At 43.1% G+C, this 12,193-nt stretch overlaps 1 protein-coding gene across 1 annotated transcript in view; it reads right to left on the bottom strand.

Annotated features, from left to right (window-relative positions):
- STON2 (stonin 2) overlaps positions 1-12,193 on the bottom strand; it is a 166,900-nt gene that overhangs the window by 129,755 nt on the left and 24,952 nt on the right. The window contains exon 2 of the mRNA XM_068965691.1: positions 6,103-6,175. The gene's annotated coding sequence lies outside the window, so the exon portion shown is untranslated. The remainder of the gene's footprint in view (positions 1-6,102; positions 6,176-12,193) is intronic.

The raw sequence follows: 12,193 nt of genomic DNA, 5'->3' as shown, positions 1-12,193 counted from the left end.
CATTAATGACAGTGACATTAAAACAACAATAAACTTCCCAGTGGCTCAGAGGGCAAAGAATCTGCCTGCAGTGTGGGAGACCCAGGTTCGATCCTTGGGTCAGGAAGATCCCCCGGAGAAGGGAATGGCCACCCACTCCAGTACTCTTGCCTGGAGAATCCCATGGACAGAGAAGCCTGGCGGGCTACAGTCCATGGGGTCACAAAGAGACACGACTGAGCAACTCACATGTGTCTACAGGCTCTTTAACCTATTGTGACAAGTTAGCCACAAAACAATGACAGCACCCGGACAGAGAGTTAGGTTGTTATGAGATCATTCAGGGCTTGAGTGGTAGGTGGTCATGAGCTACATCTTAAACGAGAAGGGAGGGATCTAGCCAAACAAGCAGAGGGGCAAAGGCATTCGGGAAACAATGGGCAGAAATGGCATGCCCAGGTCACCGTGAGTCAGGCTCTGTTCATCTGAAGAGGGTGGCACTGTGTTGAGTGCACTAGAAAAGGAGGGGCTGGAACAATGACACTTCTGAACTTCAGAGTTTGAACTCTTAAAACTACCCTTTCTGTTTCCACACCCATTGCTGTGGTTCAGCCCCTCAGTCTCTCATTCAGACAATTACCAGTCTCTTATCTATCTCCCTTCCCTGGTGGCTCAGCTGGTAAAGAATCCACCTGCAATGCAGGAGACCTGGGTTCGATCCCTGGGTTGGGAAGATCCCTTGGAGGAGGGAAAGGCTGCCCACTCCAGTATTCTGGCCTGGAGAATTCCATGGACTGTGTAGTCCATGGGGTTGCAGAGTCAGACACGACTGAGCGACTTTCACTTTATCTATCTCCCTGCCTTCAGCATCATCCCTGCTAAACCTGTGGTCCAACCTACTATGCCAGCGTTGTCTGCCTAAAACCTGAAAATGCCCACGCCAGAGCTATGCTTAAAATTAAGTCCTCAGGAGCTCCCACAGCCAGAGTCCTTTCCCCCTCTGATGAAGGGCACCCTTTCCCAGCTCCCACGAATCCCACTGGTCCCTCATCACCCATGTCCTCTGCATGCTGACAGTACCTTACCTGCACTCATTTACCAAATGATAATGCACTGGTTGGCTAATGGGGCTATCATGTCAATTAGCCTGTGAGGAAAGGGACTGGGTTTTATTCTTGTGATGTCCTCCAACTCGTAGACGAGGGTCTAGCGTTTAGTAAATGTTTACTGGGTAAATAGATGAATGAGTGAACAGATGAACTTATCCTACCACATAGTAGGTGGCCTCTTCAGGCCTTCTGAACTGATAAATACCTTGGAAAGGTTAATTTAAACACTATGTCTAAGACAGATTGGATACAGAGCAACTTGTCCATTCTCCTTTCTCTTTGACCTAAAACTAGGCTATTTGATTCCAATTAAGTAGCCACCAGACATGGGTAACTATTAAAATGTGCTTAGACCAAACGGAGCTGTTCTTTAGATAAAACATACAAACCAGATTTCAAAAAACATAAAAAATATAAAAAATATCTATTTAATAATTTTTATACTGATTACATGTTAAAGAGGTAATATTTTAGAATATACCAGGTTTAAAAATATGCTGTTAAAAATGAATTTCACCTGTTTAAGGTTTTTGAATGGGGCAATTAGAAAATATAAAACAGTACATATGAAGCTTACGCTATATTTCTACTGGACAGAGCTGCTCCAAAACAGTCTGTTATTCACCTTTGTTTTTGAAGGATACTTTGCACTAGACATGAAATTGGAGTATGACTATTTTTTTTCTTCAGTATCTTGTCTTTTTGTCCCTGTTGTTCTGATGAGAAGTTTGGTTGTAATTCTTATTTTGTGATGAAATCTTTGTTTTTCATTTTGAGCAATGAACTATTGTATGTCTAGATGTGGTTTTCTTACAACTCATCCTACTTGAAGTGTGTGTAAGATTTTGAATATGTTTCCTAATAGTTTCATTAAATTTGGGGACATTTTGCCACTATCTCTTCAGATGTGTTTTTCTCTATCTCTTCTCCTATTGATCTGACTTCAAGTCCACTCTCTCTTCTGTCATCTTCTGTTCTCCTCTTAAGCCCATCCTGTGAATTTTTCATCTCAATTATCCAACTTTTTCACTCTAAGATTTTCATTAGATTCTTTTATAGGTTCTACTCATCTGCTGAGATGCCTTTATATTTACTCATTCTGACAATATTTTTCTTTAGTTCTTTAAACGTATTTATAGTAGCTGCTTTAAAGGCTTTGACTGCCAAACCCAACATCTAGACCATTTGGAGATTACCGTCTATTGACAAATTTTTTTTTTTTTCACTACGGGTAATATTTTCCTATTTTTTTGCATACCTCACAACTGTGATGAAAGACTGAAGACATTCTGGATTTGATCTTCCTCTGCAGAATTAATTTCTGTGGGAGGCAAACTGTCTACCCTTGATCTTGCATAGGCTTGGCCTTCCACTTCATTGGTTGAATTTGTGTAAGGTCAGAAATGTTCCCCAGTTCCTCTAATACTGCAGGACTCAATTTCCAAACTTAACTTCCCTTGCAATTTCCTTGATAGCTCTTGGCTCAGGGTAGATTTAAAGTAGGCCTTCAGTTCAGTTCAGTTCAGTCGCTCAGTTGTGTCTGACTCTTTGCGACCCCATGAATCACAGCACGCCAGGCCTCCCTGTCCATCACCAACTCCCAGAGTTTATCCAAACTCATGTCCATTGAGTCGGTGATGCCATTCTGCCATCTCATCCACTGTCGTCCCCTTCTCCTCCTGCCCCCAATCCCTCCCAGCATCAGGGTCTTTTCCAATGAGTCAACTTGTCGCATGAGGTGGCCAAAGTAGTGGAGTTTCAGCTTCAACATCAGTCCTTCCAATGAACACCCAGGACTGATCTCCTTTAGGATGGACTGGTTGGATCTCCTTGCAGTCCAAGGGACTTGCAAGAGTCTTCTCCAACACCACAGTTCAAAAGCATCAATTCTTCGGCGCTCAGCCTTCTTCACAGTCCAACTCTCACATCCATACATGACCACTGGAAAAACCATAGCCTTGACTAGATGGGCCTTTGTTGGCAAAGTATGCTTTTGAATATGCTATCTAGGTTGGTCATAACTTTCCTTGCAAAGAGTAAGCGTCTTTTAATTTCATGGCTGCAATCACCATCTGCAGTGATTTTGGAGCCCTCGAAAATAAAGTCTGCCACTGTTTCCACTGTTTCCCTATCTATTTCCCATGAAGTGATGGGACCAGATTCCATGATCTTAGTTTTCTGAATGTGGAGTTTTAAGCCAACTTTTTCACTGTCGTCTTTCACTTCATCAAGAGGCTTTTTAGTTCCTCTTCACTTTCTTCCATAAGGGTGGTGTCATCTGCATATCTTACCCTAGAGTAAATGGTGGCAAACTACAGTGATGACTCAAATCGAGCCCTCTGCCTTTGTTTAAAAAAAAAGTGATATTAGAACAAAACCATATCCGTTCATTTACACATTATCTATGAATGCTTTTGCTCCATAACAGCAGAAGTGAGGAGCTGTGAGAGGGATTGAATGGCTCACAGGGTCTAAAACAATTACCATCTAGACCTTTATTTATTTATTTTTTAATTACCAACTCCATTTGAAATCATAGCCTTTGCCCCAAAGATACAGATTTCTTGTGACTTTTCTGGATGCTCAGGGTGTTATTAAGCTGGCCTTTCCACTTGGCTGGGCTGGACCCCCAGTATCCCACAGGATTGCTTGACCTTTGGTATCTATCTGATCCTCAACCCTGGAGCCACCACTTTTGAGAAATCTCACACAGCTTCGATCCATACATGTGCACACGAACCTGGCCAAGGACTCCCTGGGTACACCACACTTCTGTTTCCTCCCCGTGCCCCAGGGAGCCATCTGCTTTCTAGAGCCCTGCCCTGTGAATTCCAGTTGCTTCCACTGCCCCAAACTTGAATCTGGGTTTCCTTAGCTCAGCAGGACTGCTGTGCTCAGCCAAGACTCTAGCATACTGTGCTGCACTCAGGAAATTCTTCCCCAGAAAACAACCACGGGGACCCCTGGGCTCATCTCACGGGTTGCCCTTCGCTTAGCATCGAACTGTCGTGCTTCCTGTAACCCAACACCTGAAAACAGGTACCTCTGACACTTTGCCGGGGTTTGCAGTTGTTTACTGCGGAAGGACCAGTCTGTTAACCATTTAGAGCAAGAAGGGAAGTCCTCCTTGGAAACAATCCCTTACTAACGTGTTCATTTCTTTAAAAAAGGAAAGGGACTAGTTCAGATCATCTAAACTAGGGGGATTTTATACTGTCCTAGAAATAAAAATTAGAAGTTTTATAGAACTTTTGTAAGTCATGTGAAAAGGAAAGGAGGGTTTCATGCAGCTGTATAGATTAAATCCATCCCTTTAGAGCTGAGGGTTTCAGGTTTCAAGTGAAAGCTGCTCAGTCATGTCCTACTCTTTGCAACCCCATGGATTATACAGTCCATGGAATTCTCTAGGCCAGAATACTGGAGTGGATAGCCTCATCTCGTGGGGATCTTCCCAATCCAGGGATTGAACCCAGGTCTCCCATACTGCAGGTGGATTCTTTACCAGCTGAGCCACAAGGGAAGCCCAAGAATACTGGAGTAGCCTATCCCTTCTCCAGTGGATCTTCCCAACCTAGGAATTGACCTGGGGTCTCCTGCATTGCAGGCAGCTTCTTTACTAACTGAGCTATCAGGGGAGCTGAGACAATGGTTAATTTTGTTAGGTTAGGTACGTGACATAGGAGCTTCCCAGATGGTGCTAGTGGTAAAGAATCTACCTGCCAATGCAGGAGATGCAGGAGATGTGCCTTCGATCCCTGGGTCCAGAAGATTCCCCTGGAGTGGGAAGTGGCAACCACTCCAGTATTCTTGCCTAAGACGATTCCGTGGACAGAGGAGTCTGGTGGGCTACAATTCATGAGGCCGCAAAGAGCTGGACATGACTGAGTGACTGAACACACACATGCAACCTAACAACTTAACATAATTTATTTAAATCTGAGAATATAAGACTTCCCTGGTGGTCCAGTGGCTAAGAATCCACCTGCCAATACAGGGGACATGCGTTTGATCCCTGGTCAGGAAAGACTCCACGTGTTGTGGGGCAGAGAACAAGAGAAGCCACTGCAATGAGAAGCCCATTTGCCTCAACTAGAGAGTAGCCCCCACTCACTGCAACTAGAGAAAGCCCACCCACAGCAACGAAGACCCACTGCAGATACATACGAATAAATAACGTTTAAAAAAACAAATAAGTAAATCTGAGAATTTAGTGATCTTCCTTCTATATCTCTTTGTCACATGTATTCAACTAGGCAGCTACTTTAAAAAATCTCTGCATCCACTTGTTGGGTTTTGAGGTTACTGGCAAATGCCATCCAGCCGGTTATTAGGGCTTCATGCAGAAACATCTTAAACTAGACCCTGGTGCCAATTCCAAACCCCAAAGTAAAACCTCAACTTTTTCCTGATCAAGGAAAAGCAACTCAAAGTCAAAAGGAAAACTGGGAAGAAAGGGAAAATAAGACTGTAGGAATTCTCTGCATTTCTTTAGAACTTTCTTATAATACTGGACATTCAACCAGTTTACACCGAGCATCTACTGTGTGTTCAGAATGGTGCTTAGAACAGAGATGCAAAATAATATCAAGCGTGGTTTCACACTCTGCAGCCTTTGTCACAGTGGGCTGCAGAAATCACAGAAGTTTAATCAGGAAGTTAAAGTAACAATGCTGCTTGCTTCATGAATTCTCAGAATAAACAGAAGCCTGGAAGGCCTGCCTACCCTGTGCCAAAGACCCAAATCAGATTAAGGACTTGGAACATGGCTTCTTTGCCTTCTTCTCTCAAACTTTTTTCCTTTGTGAGAGAACAGAGTTCATGTTCACAGAACTTGAGCAGAGTTTACTGGAAAACACACACACACACACTCATTTTAATTAGCAGATGCCTTGATATTCTTAAAAGCATAAAATAGGATGGCCTTGGCTGTTTGTTCTTCCTGTCTTGCACCATTTTTTCTTTCATTCTTTCATTTAAATATCTCATTTTTTAAAAAATAAAAAGAGACTGATACCTCTTCTTCCATTGGAAATTGGTGAATAGAATGAATACTCCCGTCTCAAGTCACACATACAGGAGAAAGAGCTCTAAAAGGAATGAAGACAATAAATATTTCAACTATTTATTGTTGTTCAGGCGCTCAGTCATGTCTGACTTTTAGTCAGTATGTATCCGTGACTCTCCATAAACTCACTCCCCTCTACTTGTCTCTTGCAATCCTGTACATCACAATCCACCATCCCTAGATGTCAGTTTTTGCCCCACCTAAAGTCATATTATTTGTGTGTAATACACACACGTATACAAATACATACACATATAAATATACGTGTGTCCACGCATATGCATATGTATACCCCAAGATAAATATAAACAATTACAAAAATTGATTTTTCTTCAAAATAAACAACCTTGATGGCTGTGCTATCCAACAACTTCAAGGCTCCACATTCGGAGTCAAGGGCTGAAGTCACACTTGACTTACAAAACAGGTTGCCTCTGATCTTGGTGCATTCCTGAGGCAGTGACCCTGAAAGGCATCCCTAGGCAGCTGAACAGTATGTCATGTTCAGTGAATGACCCTAGTAGGAGGTCAAGCTTTCAAGTTTGCAGAGCACTTTCTAGCACCTTGATCTCTTAGAAGATGGCTTATTCCATCTTGTAAACTCATCTCAGCTTACTTCAGTTTCGTATCTGAAAGAGAGACACTAATATCTCCCTGTACGAAAGCAGGAAGTAGGCATGGGTAATTTCTTTTCATTTACATTTCGGATGTTCTATCCTGAGACTGTCAGTTTCCTAGGAATCTTGAGGAGTCTGTGCATCCCAATGGCCACATTTCCTAAGCATAACACTACGATCTTCCAAGAAGCTTAACAAAATATTGTTATTATATTTCACTGAAACTGTCTTGGATTGTAAAATGTATCAAATTTCAGAGATTATAACTATCAAAAATTGTCTATGAACATAAATAGTTCTTAGAATCCATGAAATACATTCTTATTTTTATGGTGGTGCTTTAGTTGCTCAGTTGTGTCCAACTCTTTGCAACCCCATAGACTGTAGCCCACCAGGCTCCTCTGTCTATGGGGTTTCACAGAGAAGAATACTGAAGTGGATTGCCATTTCCTCCTCCAGGGGATTGTCCTAACCCAGGAATTGAACCCAGGTCTCTTGCACTGGCAGGCGGATTCTCTACCAACTGAACTACCAGGGAAGCCTGATTTTTTTATACCAAATACTTACCGAAACCCACAATTAGTATATATTTACAGGATGCAAAGAAGCTCATGGGTTATTTTGATCCAATTTTATAATAACACTGAGATAAGCAAAGCAGAAATTTCTCTCACTTGATAGATAAGGGAACTGACTCAGAGAGGCTAAGTGACTAACCTAAGGCCACACAGTTAACCATGGCATGACAGGGGTGGGACAGGAACACAAGCCTCTTACTCTAAATTCTGTACTTTCCCCCCCATGCCACATTCTGCCTTCCAGAAAATAGGTACAACAGATACATTAGCTACATTGTCAGCATCCAGCATTGGAGGAGAGGTCATTATCGGCATCATGGTAATTTTTATTCCTGCTTTCCCAGCCTCCCTTGAACCTAGGGGTGGCCGCTTGGCTAAGTTCTGGCCAATGAGATGGAAATAGAAGTACAGTCAGAAGTAAAGCCCTGAGAAGTGTTTTCTGTCTTTGTTTTGTTTTGCACTCCCAATGAAGGTAACAGGTAGTACCCACGCTGTCCTAATCACGCTCACGTTCTCCTGATTACAGTCATGATGGCTGGAGCTGCTAAACCATAAAGACAGGCTCAGAGAGTCACAGTCATTGATCCTGATGTCACTGAGCCACTGAACCAGTATCAATGATCACTCATCTCTGTATTTATTGTGATGTGAAAAAAATTAAGTTATTAGAATCAAGCGTTCTGATACCCACAGGCAAATGCAATTTTAACTAATAAAACAGGGAGAGAAAAAATGTGGCAAGCAAATTTCTACAGAGACGCCTGTGATCTCCACACCCTGGTGTTACTATTGTGATGATGTCTTTGTGCATGACAAGGCAAAAGTGGAAGGGGGTGGCAGAGGATGAGATGGTGGACATGAATTTGAGCAAACTCCGGGAGACAGCGAAAGACAGGGCACGGTGTAGTCCACGGGGTTGCAAAGAGTAGGACACGACTTAGCAACTGAACAACAACATAATTCATGGCAAAGGGAGTTTTGCAGATACAATGAATCTCACTAATCAACTGACCTTAAGATAGGGTGACTGTATAAGAAACTTCACATAATCAATGAACTCTGAAAAGCAGAGAGTTTTCTCTGGCTGGTAGCAGAAGAGGAAGTCAGGGAGCGTCAAAGTGTGAAAAGAAGGTTCTCCACTGCTGAGACAGAGGCCACAGGGCAAGGACCTGAGGCAGGCTCTAGGAGCTGAGAGTGGGACCCAACTGAAAGCCAGCAAGAAAAAGGAGACAACAATCCCATGACCACAAACAGCTGAATTCTCCCAAAAGCAGGCATCAGCTCAGAGGAGATTCTGAGTTCCAGATAAGAACACAGCGGCAAACCCTTGATTTCAGCCCGTCATACACGGGGCAGAGAATCTACCCGGGCTGGGCCAACGCTGTGGTTTAAAAATGGGAGAACTTACTCCAAAAAGTTCTCAAAATCTTAGAGCCTGGACATAAATGCTTCAGAAAATTTCCCAATATAGATAGGAGACTGAATTTCAACAGAAATCAAACATTACCCATAGCACAGAGTAAATTAAACAATAATACAATAGCAAAATATTCAATTTCACTGTTTTATTTATAGCACTTTGAAAAATATTATGTGGATTTCTCTCTCCAGAAGGTTTAATTTCAAGAAACTTTACTTAATGCACTGTGGTGATTTAAATGGAAAGGAAATCCAAGAAAGAGGGGACATATGCATCTGTATCACTGATTCATTTTGCTATACAGTAGAAATTAACACTGGAGAAGGCAATGGCACCCCACTCCAGTACTCTTGCCTGGAAAATCCCATGGACAGAGGAGCCTGGTGGGCTACAGTCCATGGGGTAGCTAAGAGTCGGACCCCACTGAGCGACTTCACTTTTACTTTTCACTTCCATGCATTGGAGAAGGACGTGGCAACCCACTCCAGTGTTCTTGCCTGGAGAATCCCAGGGATGGGGGAGCCTGGTGGGCTGCTGTCTATGGGGTCGCAGAGTCAGACATGACTGAAGTGACTTAGCAGCTTAGCAACAGCAGAAATTAACACAACATTGTAAAGCAACAAAACTCCAGTAAAAATTAATTTAAAAACCAGAAAGCTTGATTTCTTTTTCTGCCTTGCTTACTTCAGTTCAGTTCAATTCAGTCGCTCTGTCGTGTCCAACTCTTTGCGACCCCATGAATCGCAGTATGCCAGGCCTCCCTGTCCATCACCAACTCCTGGAGTTCTCTCAAACTCATGTCCATTGAGTTGGTGATGCCATCGAGCCATCTCACCCTCTGTCTTCCCCTTCTCCTCCTGCCCCCAATCCCTCCCAGCATCAGAGTCTTTTCCAATGAGTCAACTCTTCACATGAGGTGGCCAAAGTACTGGAGGTTCAGCTTCAGCATCAGTCCTTCCAAAGAACACCCAGGACTGATCTCCTTTAGAATGGACTGGTTGGATCTCCTTGCAGTCCAAGGGACTCTCAAGAGTCTTCTCCAACACCACAATTCAAAAGCATCAATTCTTCAGCACTCAGCTTTCTTCACAGTCCAACTCTCACATCTGTACATGACCACTGGAAAAACCATAGCCTTGACTAGACGGACCTTTGTTGGCGAAGTAATGTCTCTGCTTTTGAATATGCTATCTAGGTTGGTCATAACTTTCCTTCCAAGGAGTAAGCGTCTTTTAATTTCATGGCTGCAATCACCATCTGCAGTGATTTTGGAGCCCCCCAAAATAAAGTCTGACACTGTTTCCCCATCTATTTGCCATGAAGTGATGGGATCAGATACCATGATCTTAGTTTCTTGCTTACTTAGGTCACTGCAAAATTAACTTGTCTTTCTAGAGACATGGAGCGAGGCTAGAAGGGTGCTCATTTTCAGGGTAAAAATTTGGGGTACCTTTCCTTTGAACAGCAGGAGCCCATGAACATTCAACCAGTTTTCTAAAGCAATAATGATGATATCATGCCCATGAGTCTTCAGGGAGGGATGTGAGCACTTTGGAAGGTGGTAGAGGTGGGATGAAGGAAAAGTGAGCCATAAAGGAAGGAAAGGAAAAGCAGAACCAATTGTGGAATCTCCACCCAAACATCATTAAAAAAATAGGATATGTTTTCCTTCATTCAAAAAAATTGTTAGTAAAGACCTGCTCGATATTCAGGATATAAAATAGATACAAACCCTGCTTTCAAAGGGTTTCTATCCAAGAGTGGAAAATAGCAATGGGACAAGGCAACTATAAACAAGTAAGAGCACCTGCAAATCAATAAAGGGTTTAGAAAAGGAATAACAAGGGGCCTCTATAACCCACAGGGTGACAGGAGCTCTCTCCAAAGAGGCTACATTTGACTACTACCTAAATGATGAAAAGAAGGAGAATGTATTCATGGTAGAAGGAACTAAAGACACAAAGAGTTTGAGATGGGAAAAAAATTAACAAGAAAGAACTTGAACTGAATGGGCTTCCTTGGTAGTTCTGGGGTAAAGAATCTGCCTGCTAACGCAGGAGACACAGGTTTGATCCCTGATCCAGGAAGATCCCACCTGCCGTGGACATAGTAAGCCCATGCACCACAACTACTGAAGCCTTCGCACCCTAGAGCCCACGGTCTGTAACACGAGAAGCCCGCACATCGCAACTAGAGAGTAGCCTCTGCTCGTCACAACCAGAGAAAAACCCACATGGCAACAGAGACCCAGCACAGCCAAAAATAAATAAAATCATTAAAACAAAAGACCACTTGAATTGAGTATAGAGGGAACCAGGAGGATGTGGCATGGGATAAAGTTGCAAAGCCAGTTCACTTTACGAACTATGTAAATACAGGGTCTTATGAGCCAGAGTTGGAGAAGGAAATGTCAACCCACTGCAGCATTCTTGCCTAGAGAATCCTGCAGACAGAGGAGCCTGCTGGGCTGCCGTCTATGGGGTCACACGGAGTTGGACACGACTGAAGTGACTCAGCAGCCGCAGAAGCAGGAGCCAGATTTAGATGGTTAGATTTTATTCTGAGCACAATGAAATGTTAATGAAGAACTGAAAGAAGAATAACAAAGTTCAATTTGCAGCTTCGAACTGAGTGGAGAGCAGACTGGAAGATGAAAGAATGGAAGCAAAGAGAACAATTAGGAAGCTACTATCGTAGCTGAGACAAAAGGCAGGGAAAGCACTCAAGCACCCGTCTGCAGACGAAGGGACAGACAAAAATACAGGACAGTACAATGGAATATTAGTAAGGCTTAAACGGGAGTGAAATTCTGACCCACGCTAAAAACGAGGATGAACCTTGAGGACATGTGCTAAGTGAAAGAAGCCTGTCACAAAAGGACAAATACGGTATGATTCCACTTATGCGAGGGAATCGAGAGCAGTCAGATTCACAGCAACAAAAAGTAGGATGGTGGTTGCCAGGGGCTGCAGGGAGGGTGGGGAGAACGGGAGTTATCATTTTAACGGGTCCAGAGTCTCCGTTTTGAAAGATGAGGAGAGTTCAGGAGATGAATGGTGGTGATGATTGTGTAGCGATGTGAATGCTGGATGCCACAGAACAATACACTTAAAAATGATTATACAGTAAATTTTCGTATAGATATTTTAACACCATGACGTTCCATCCAAACCCTCGGACTTGGTGACGATTCCAAGTGGACAGAAAAGGGAAGGGAGCCCAAGTTAAGGAGAGTTGCCACGCAGTTAGGGAGAGCTGTCCCTCAGTACAAGGGCACTCTACATCTGACTACTCAGAAACTGGTTGGAAATGGGGCTTTTCTCTAAGAGACTTTTCTAATCTCAGGCTTGCGGGTAGGGTGAAAAGAAAGAAAATGCCGCTAAACTCCATAAATATAGAAACGAATGTCCTTGGTGAAAACTCTA

Source organism: Capricornis sumatraensis, chromosome 2 (assembly GCF_032405125.1).
Source record: "Capricornis sumatraensis isolate serow.1 chromosome 2, serow.2, whole genome shotgun sequence".
In the NCBI taxonomy this organism is placed as follows: Eukaryota; Metazoa; Chordata; class Mammalia; order Artiodactyla; family Bovidae; genus Capricornis; species Capricornis sumatraensis.
The sequence above is the reverse complement of the archived record's forward strand: the minus strand, read 5'-3'. Positions and strand labels throughout refer to the sequence as shown.